The following is a 9,519-nucleotide window of genomic DNA, read 5'->3' on the forward strand; positions in this document are numbered from 1 at the left end:
TGATGTGTACCATGTTAATGCTGTGTTGAAATTCCGAAGTTGAGAGTTCTCATATTATCCAAAAATTTAAGTTTAGCTAGAAAATAAAATTGATTAAAGCAGAAGAGTTGTGTGTGATTCTTTCCGTGATTCTGCATAGAATTGTTCTGCGAATGAGATCTGAATCTCGGTTACCTATCATAAGCACACTAATCACTAATCCAGCACATAATCAATAAGCGTTAAATCGAAGATAATTGTATCCTTATTGAAAATACGGAATTAAATAACAAGTCGAGTCTACTCTCTCTCATTCACGCTCGCAATACCTGCACAACTGCATACGATTAATTGCGTTGTTCCAATTAATAACCAACCTTTGTCACCGAAGCTGGACCTAATTATCATAACGACCTGCATCATAACCACGCCCACTCGCATAAATTAATTTCGATTATCTCTCGAATTAGCATAGTTTATGCACATAATTACACCAATTAATTCAGATAAATTATTTAAATTTCAAATTTAATCAAATTTTCATTATTTTCATCAAATTTTCATAACCTACATATACAACAACCTTCGAGAACCCATATCTCACAGAGCGGGCCCTAACCTATAACAGCTGGCAGTTCACCAGCATTGCTTCAAGTGAGCTGGAGCGTGCTGATGAATATAAAAAACGGACCAGAGTTTGGTTTATGTACAACCAATACTGCTGAAATGGTGCACTCCCAGAAGGAAAGCCGTGTGGCTAATGGGATGTGTACAAATACTTGTATTTTTTAAGTGGAAAGACAGATATGTGAAGGAGGGGAATCATCGTTTGCGTGTTAATTTTGTTACTCATATCCACGATGTAAGCCAGTTATTATATTGAAACTTCGCAGAGCTTTCATGAGTAAGAAAGTTGTACCAACAATAATTATTATCGGTTCTATTGCGATCGAGGGCTGCACGTTTCAACGGGCACACATGTGTCATGCTGCGATGGTGACGGTGCTCCCGGTTTTTTAAGACCGGGAGGAAGTGAGGGCTTCACCTTTCTGGCAAATTGCCCGATGATGCTGGATGTAATTACCAGCGAAACGTCGTACTCAAAAATTGTAAATGTTGTGGATTCACTCTTCAACACACCGGTGGGCTGAAGGAGTGATCTATTTCTCTTTTGTCAATGTGACACATTTTTTACTGATTGGCCGTGTCGGGTAGTGGAGGGAAACGACACATTTATGAGTAATGCGATCTAACCCAAAAACGTTTATTATGAATAATATTGGTCGTGAAAGCCTACGGCCTTTCTGGCCGTGATTTTTATTTCAGCAGCATTGGTTCAACACGAGCAAACGTCAGAATGGTTTTCAGCTCTGCAAAGCTCATGATGACTTTTTGTGAAGTATTCCACAGTTTTGCATAGAACTAGGACCTGTAACTAACAGAGAGCATCCTTGCCTGCAAATATCTGGCAGTTCACCAGCGTCGGTTTGAGACACTGAATGCTCAAACGAACGCAAATGTGGTAATGATTATTTTGTGTTATCTCCATATATAAAAGTTGTAAATATGTGTCTGTTCAAAATGTTTAGGGTACTTCCCGACATGCAACACACTTGAAATTTACCATGTGGGTACTTTCCAGACTCTACACCATGCAAAAGTTATGAAAATACACTTTTTGTGTGTGGGGGGGGGGGAGCTCAATAATGCATTTATTTTTTGTACGGAAAGTGAGCTGTGACGTCAAATCTGTCACGTGACCCGCACATGTGGAAGCGTAACGCATTGTCGTGTAGTGGTTAGCGCGCTGCGCTACGAATCCGGCAACCCGAGTTCGATTCCCGCTCACGGCCACTACCAGTGACGATTATTTTAACCGGTCCTGGGCCTCCCCTACGTCGACTCAGCCTCAAAACGAGTAACTCCTGTGGTGTGTAAACATCGCCACTGGGGAGACAAAGGCGGCCGGGCGTGGTGGATCCAAGTCCCAGGAGAAGCTGGGTAGTACAGCTAGTGTATTATATGCGCGAGTACTAAAGCTGGAACGATTCGATTACCAAGTTGATTATAACCGATTCCTTGTGTATGGTCAATTACACCCCTTTAAAAATGACAGCCATCCCCACATCTTACTTCCTGTGACGCGGCTGATGTGATCAAGTCCCTCCCATCAGGTGGGACAACCACAGCAAGAAAAAACTGCTGAAGTAGGCGAGAGATCTGCCGTGGCACGAGGTTATATAGGCCTCGGCAGTAGGGGGGAGAGAGAAGGGGGGGGGAAGGAGGCGGGGCAGAAAGTGGACCCCGCAGCAGCACCCGGGTCACTGGAGTAAAGTGGGCCACCACTCATTGATCCGTACATTTAACTCGAGGAGTCGATTCGATTCCGTGCCCCGTTGGGTCCTCCCCCCTTTTGTGCTTTTGGGTGTGCTGGGTTTCAACATAATTCCCGATCCATTGTGAATCTTCCCTTCCCCCATTTCAGCACTCCGATCTACATCCGACAGGAGATGATTAAACCGCAGGGAGGGGGAGTAAAACCTAATCGCCAGGTAATTGGAAAAGTCGCCCATTGTCTCGCGGATTTGCATGATTGTACGATGGATGGGGCAGAGGAACGTGCTACAGGGACACGCCCTGAGGAATGCAGGCATCGGCCTTTGGATGAAAAACTTTTATTTTTCAGTAATTCAGTGGGCAGTGCTCTCACTGGCAGCTCATTCTCAATTAATGTGGGTGATTCACCACGTGTTTGTGCCACATTTTGTATCTGAGTTGAGTCCTTTTTGTTTCCTTTCCTGTTTCTCTACTCCCTCCTGGTATAGCCGGGTGGGGGTATCGAAGGGGGAATGGGCAGATTGTGTTTAACCTTGAATTTGTCATGGCATGGGGTGCTGGTATGATTCCGCTCTTGGCTTCCACACCCTGAAATTCCAATAATTACCTGTCTTTGTGTGCTGTGGTTGCCTCGGATTGGTGTGCCACTCTCTCGCTGGATTGTTACCTTGCCATCTCTGCGTGTAATTATGTTGGTAGTTCGTGGGTGCTTGCTCCTCTCTGAAAAAAAATTCCGCAGACTACCTACTGGATCTCCTCTCTGTTTCAAAGAACAAATTTGACCTCAGGTCTTCGCTCATTTACCAGCTTCACATTCCCTATTGCCGTACAAAAACTGGAGGAAGGGCCTTTGCTATTGATGCCCCCAGGGTCTGGAATGCTATTGCCAATAAACTGCAACTTGAATCACTACCTATGATATCTTCACTCAAAACTGCTCTAGAGGAGTTGTACAACCCTAGCTGCCACTGCTATTCAGTGGCCTAAAATATGGCTCTAGATTTTGGTGTTATAATTTATTTATGTAGTTTATTCTTAAAAATTCGGTCACAGTCCCTATGATCACTGTTACATTGGATTTATGGCTTTTATTTTGGTGATTTCGAAAAGTTTTTTTTGTTTTGGCCATGTTTTTGTTTATTGTAGCACGGAGTTAGACTGATGGCTTTAATCTTAGTTGTCTTGTGGTTGTTGTTGTTATTTGACTTGCATCCCACTGGGATTTTTGCACACAGCGTTGGTGTACGGTGCTATTTCAGGAATATTTTGATATTTTTTTCCTGTATTTTCTGTTTGCACAGTCACATACTCACTTCAAGATGTTTTCTTGTTCATGTTTTTTGTTTGTTGCGGTTGCACCCGATTCAAGAGCCGAATGGCTCACAGGGCTATACCAAATAAATGAACTATGAACTAACTAACTCTGTGTTGTGGGTCTTGGTGTGAGGTGCTGTAGCTGCTCACGTGATTTTTACTTCCCTCTAGATGGCGGGGTGCATTATCTCTCTCCCTGTGTTTTGTCCGAATTATGGCACCTAATTCTATATAGCCATGCCGTGTGAACCCTATTCTGTATGTGGTGTAAGGAGGCCGTCTCTGGGTCCAAAACCATACCCACAATTTCTGTAATCTCTGGACTCAAGGATTAAAAAAACAATCTTGAACATTTTGTCACCTTCGTGGTATTGATCAACATCACCTGCGTAATACACTCCTCGTTTACGCACTGGGTCATAAATTTGGCAGCATTAAACCCCTCAGTGTTGAATATTCTCCAAACTTCGTAATCACTGTTAGGCTGAGTTGTTTGAAATAATTCCTAACCTTGTATGGTAGCGACTTTACCCATGGTATAGAATATTCATGTAACCTTCTTTTCAGCACTTGTTTTCTCGTCCAACTTCCTCAGACCTCTGATCATTGCCTCCACTTCGACTGTTGTGATATGAGTGTATGTTTCTGTTCCTATTGTGTGGATCAAAATAGGGGATTCTGACGAGAGCTTTCTCCGTCAATTTAAGAGTCTTACTACTGAATGAGTATTCGGAAAGTTGGTCGTTGTGAGAGGAGTCAGTGTCAGATGAGCTATCACTCAAACTTTGCTGCTGCTTAGCATAACTTCTGTAATGTATTTTGCGCCTGTGTTGTGGGTATGAACGTAGAGCGAGACTTCTCCTGGAGGCAATGCGTTTATTACAATAAACGATAACAACACCAATAGCCGTAACACGACTGGTGTCTGTTAAAAACACTGCTGCAGTCAATCACAGTTGGTTTTGAGTGATTACATTGGGGTGGGGGGGGAGGGATGGCAAGTGATGGGTGATGGGAGGAGACAAGGGACGCAACGTGACCGTCCATGTACGAGGATAAGAGTTGCCATCTGTGACGTACACAACCTGGGGACACATCATGGGAAGAAGGATCTCTCAAAACCCGAAGAGGGGAGAACTACATGGAAACGCATTGTCTTGAGCAATGAATTAGCACAAGGGGACGAACAGGGGTTGGAGTCATGTTCTTCGTATGGTCGACGTTTATGTAGAGCAACAACTATATTGGATTGAGGTGGTTGAGCCAGATCATTGTGTAAGAAGTAGAGTTGGTGCATCGCTGTGATGATGCCTCCGAATTTGTGAATTGGACATTGAGTTTTCATATATTCCATAGTCTATTCAGGCTTGGAGTTAGGGATAGGGCTACAGATTTGCTGCAGAAATATTTTTCAGAGCGTCAGTGTTTGGCGCTACATGTAGGGCAGTTTCACATATTAGGCAAACATCACAATTTCAGCATCATCTTAATTTTATATATTTATATGGGATATAATATAGAAGGTAATTATTGCTTTAGAAATTACATTATTCACACAGATGATTTCTATCTGAATCTCTTGGTTGAAATACTTTGCCCAAGGTAAGATAACTGTGCGATTATGGTAATGAGTATCCACGTCCGTCTGAGACTGTGGAACTGCCCTCCAGCACTGCCGCTCACATCAGGGGACGTAGGAACGACTATGGTTGCTGGCTTCACCGTGGCCAACTAGTTTATTGATGGGCATCTCCTCCTTGCCATCCTCCTAAATTTCCACCACCATCACCACCTCCACAACCTTGTGCTTGTCGCCCCCAACTCAAACTCAGTGCAAACCCCTTGGAGGGCTGGCATTACCCAAGGGACACAGAACTCTGCCTCACATTTGGTTTCTAGAAGCTCCGCAACAGCCACACTGTGGATGTAGACAGCCCTTAGCATTATAAATGTGAGCCACTCGCGTGTCCCAAACACTCAAAAGAATTGAGACGAGGCGATAGTATTAGATACAAATATTTATTATTAAAACGCGATGCCTTGTAAGGAAGGGGAGGTGCTGGTGGGGGTGGGTGGTGCTGGAAGTGTGGGGGGCTGTGAGATGCTCAGAGGGTGTTCGAGGCCTGGGGGGGCAGGTCTTGGGAGGCTTCTTGAATGCCGGGCTCCAGTGAGCAGCCAGAGATGTCCTCTTCCTCCTCAACCGTGACAAGCTGTGGACATACTGACCCATTAGACACTACACACAACTCAGTACTTCTACCAGCTCAACTGGGATTACACACAACAATCAGCACCCCCTACTGGCAGACAAATGCCAATTGCACACCAGGTGCTGAGTCACCTTGTGCCCACAGGACATCTGTCATTGGGGGTGCCCTTTCACACGTGTTGAGATGAGATGTGATGTAAAGCGCTCTGAGATGCCCCGGTGTACAGAAAGGTGCTAAATCATTCTCATCGTTATCACTGTGTCCAGCAATAATGAAATTGTCTATAGATAGATAATCTGTATTTGTAAACGGGGACCATGACGGCTTAACGTGATGGTTAGACCAGCTCATCATTATCATAATACACTGAATCGTGTGTGCATGAATCTATTATTTACGTTAAACGCAAATTATATACGTGTGTGTGTGTGTGCGATGCGCGAGTGCTGTGCACTCACCTCCACCTCGCTCTGCAGATGCTGCTGCTCCGAGTGTGCACTCTGCTCGTTGTCGCGGTAGGGCACCAGCTCAGCGTGCAGCTCCGCCACTACACGTTGATACCAGTGAATCTCTGCCTGCAGAGATTCCAATTGCCAATTCCTGTCAATGAGCTGCGTGGGCCACGGGCAAATGGCGGCAGAGGGACACAGGAAAGCATTTTAACGACTGCGTGAGGTTATTGCAGAACATACAGGTATAATAACACACACAACCAGGATCTTTATTTATAATTGAGTAATGTAATGACCTACGAAGCTCTTTTACACAGATGTCCATAGACCACCTTTGACCAAATAAACCGAAATGCATCCAATCATCTCAGATCTTGGAAGAAAAGCATGGTTGAACTTCAAATGCTTGGATGGGCAACCACCATCAATACAAACCAAGATAACGCCTATAAAAGCATGATGAAGACCGCTTGTGTTGCAATCGAAACGTCGTGGGTTTTTTATATTATTAAAAAAAAGTACGTGACTTTACCGAAAGAATCAAGAATATGAATTCCTGCAGTCACGAAAGTTTTATGTTAAACATTTTTTAGGAATTAATTAACTCAAAATCTGGATTAAAATAATAGATTAAGATCGCTTCCCAACCAAAAAGAGGGAGGGGATGGAGATGCATGTAGCAGAGGGGAGCAGATGGTCTAGTAGTCGTAGGTACTTCTACTAGAGGTGGGATGGTGGATCGTAACGTGGTACAGTCCTTAAACAGAGAATGCTCAGTAACCTAGTGCGCATCCATTCTGTACAACCATCAGTGTGAAAAACAAGTGTATACATACAGTCCTCGACTTAGGAACACCATACTTACGGAGACCCGACTTACGGATACCCGACTTCCGAATCTGTTTCTATGAAATGTATTAATTTTTGGTTACCATTGACTTTAAAACGCGAACTTGCACTTCCAAACTGAACCACAGAACTATTTTGTTCAGTGCTGCGATCCTCCACGAGATGTCATGAGTCAGCCTCGTGCACGCGCACATGTGCGTATATGTGAAAGTGATTGTGTGGGGAGCGGTAGTGTTGCAGTTCACGCGCTGCGCTACAAACCCACCGACCCAAGTTCAATTCCAACTCACGGCCAACACCAGTGACGATTATCTGAACCATTCCTGGGCCTCCCGTAGGTCAACTCGGCCTCAAATGAGCACCTAGCGCGCTGTATAAACATCACCACTCGGGACACAAATGCAGCTGGGTGTGGTGCTGGCACACAACCCCTCGCATGCCGTGCTGGCTTTCATAGGCTATCGCTAACAGCACGTGCCCCAACAGCCTATTAAAGCTACACGGTGGATCTTTGTGCGGATCGGAAGTGTAGCGGTGAGCACGCTTGTGATTTGAAAGCGGTGAGTGAAAATAAAAAATATTTTTACTACATTTTATGTATTACTTACGATACACTATAATTTTAGTGTTAATGCAAATGTACATGATTTCTTATTTACGAGTTTAACAATGCTTGACTCTTTTGTTGAACCTTAACACATTTTATAACACTGACAATATGGGAATTTAAATATCGCACATTATTGTATTCCGACTTACGAACCGTTCCGACTTATGAATGGGCCTCAGGAACTAAATGCGTTCGTAAGTCGAGGACTGCCATATTATTGATACATTTGTCTATTATACTATGTGTATTATTAGTTGTTTATCATGTAAAATTAGTTTACACTTGAAAAATATTCACCATAAATCCGGTATGTGGGGAAAAAATATTGATAGAGTATGTGTAGTGGCATAGCGCTGGCTGCTGGTAAAAAAGGGTAACTGCGGTGTATGGTAGTACCCACGTCAGCAGGCCACGATAGACACGAGAGGGGGACATCTAGGGGAAAGGTCACAGAGGGGGGGCCATCGGGAACCCGCTAGTAGGTTCCAGAGAGGGGGCGTGGCCGTGGCGGAGCGAGGCCACGCTGAGAGTATAAGAAGGGCCCCTGTGAGGGACCTTGTGGCTGTTGCTGGAAGTGGGATCCTCGTCGTGCTGTTCGTATATATAAGATAGTCGTCGTCACCATCTCGTCATCGTCGTTGTCGTCTCGTCGCTGTCGTCTTGTCGCCATCGTCGCTGCCGTCTTCACTCGATATTACGCTGCTAGATAGGTGTTCGCTGTCTCCGTTCAGTGCTGTCAGTGTTAGATGGTTAGTGTTTTGTATAGGCCAGCAACGGTAATAGTGTGTACCCACGTAGGGTGTCTGTATTATCCCAATGGTGCTCGTTAAATAAAAGAAGTGCCTAAAAGTCTTACTGTCTCTGAGTTAGTCACTACACATGTACACATGAAAGTGACTACTGTAGTCAGAGATGCAAACGCTTGGGCGTCATCTGGTGCCTTACTGTCGCCATCCAGCGTAAACTATTTGGGTCTTTATAGTAAAGTTCGTAAATCTCAAGTACGCTATGGCAAGGTACCACAGTACATAACATGCGATTGGCTATCAATGACTTGAGTACGTTAATAGTGAAAGTACGTACAACGGGACGGCGTAAATAATGGTATTACTGTATATATCTGCGTTTGTGCCATGCCGGACTTCATAGGTGCTCGCTAACAGCACTTGCTCACCTTCGCCTCACTCTGCTGGTGCAGCACTTGCAGATCCTGGAGCTGAAAGTGAATGCTCTGCAGGTTTTCTTGGCATGGCGCCAGCTCAGCGTGCAGCTCTGCCACCACACGCTGGTAACCCAAAATCCCCGCCTGCAGGGATCCCAGGTGCTCATTCTTTTCGATGAGCTGCATGGGCCACGGACAAACGGCAGCAGAAGGACATGGCTAAGCATTTTAACGACTGCGTGCAGTTGTTAAAGAACATACAAATCCAACAAACACATACAGAACCAGTATCTTTATTTTAAATGAAGGAATCTGATAAGCTATGAAACTCTTTTTCACAGATGTCCATACACCACACCACCTATGACCAAATGACCCGGAATGCACCCAATATTATAAGATCTTGGAAGAAAAGCAGGGTTGAACTTTTATGGTACTTGGATGGGTGACCACCATCCATACAACCCAAGATAACACCTATAAAAGCCCAGATATATGGATTAATTAACCCAAAAGCTACTTTAAAATGTCCGATTATAATTGCCTCCCAACCAAAAATAGGGAGGGGATGGAGATGCACGTAGCAGAGGGGAGCAGATGTTCTAG

General features: G+C 44.4%; 1 long non-coding RNA gene across 2 annotated transcripts; it reads right to left on the reverse strand.

Annotated features, from left to right (window-relative positions):
• Positions 1–5,635: 5,635 nt before the first annotated feature.
• On the reverse strand, positions 5,636–9,088 carry LOC142922827 (uncharacterized). Of its 2 annotated transcripts, XR_012940372.1 has the most exons (3): positions 8,926–9,088; positions 6,299–6,451; positions 5,636–5,840 (listed from the first exon to the last, which is right to left on the reverse strand). It is a non-coding gene; the product is annotated as an uncharacterized LOC142922827 (long non-coding RNA). The 2 variants fall into 2 exon arrangements; XR_012940371.1 differs by lacking the exon at positions 8,926–9,088 and having other exon boundaries at positions 6,299–7,470.
• Between the last annotated feature and the right edge of the window lie 431 nt (positions 9,089–9,519).

This window comes from Petromyzon marinus, unplaced genomic scaffold (assembly GCF_048934315.1).
Source record: "Petromyzon marinus isolate PM22_M1 ecotype Great Lakes invasive population unplaced genomic scaffold, UKy_Petmar_22M1.pri1.0 PM_Scaffold_18, whole genome shotgun sequence".
Taxonomy (NCBI): Eukaryota; Metazoa; Chordata; class Hyperoartia; order Petromyzontiformes; family Petromyzontidae; genus Petromyzon; species Petromyzon marinus.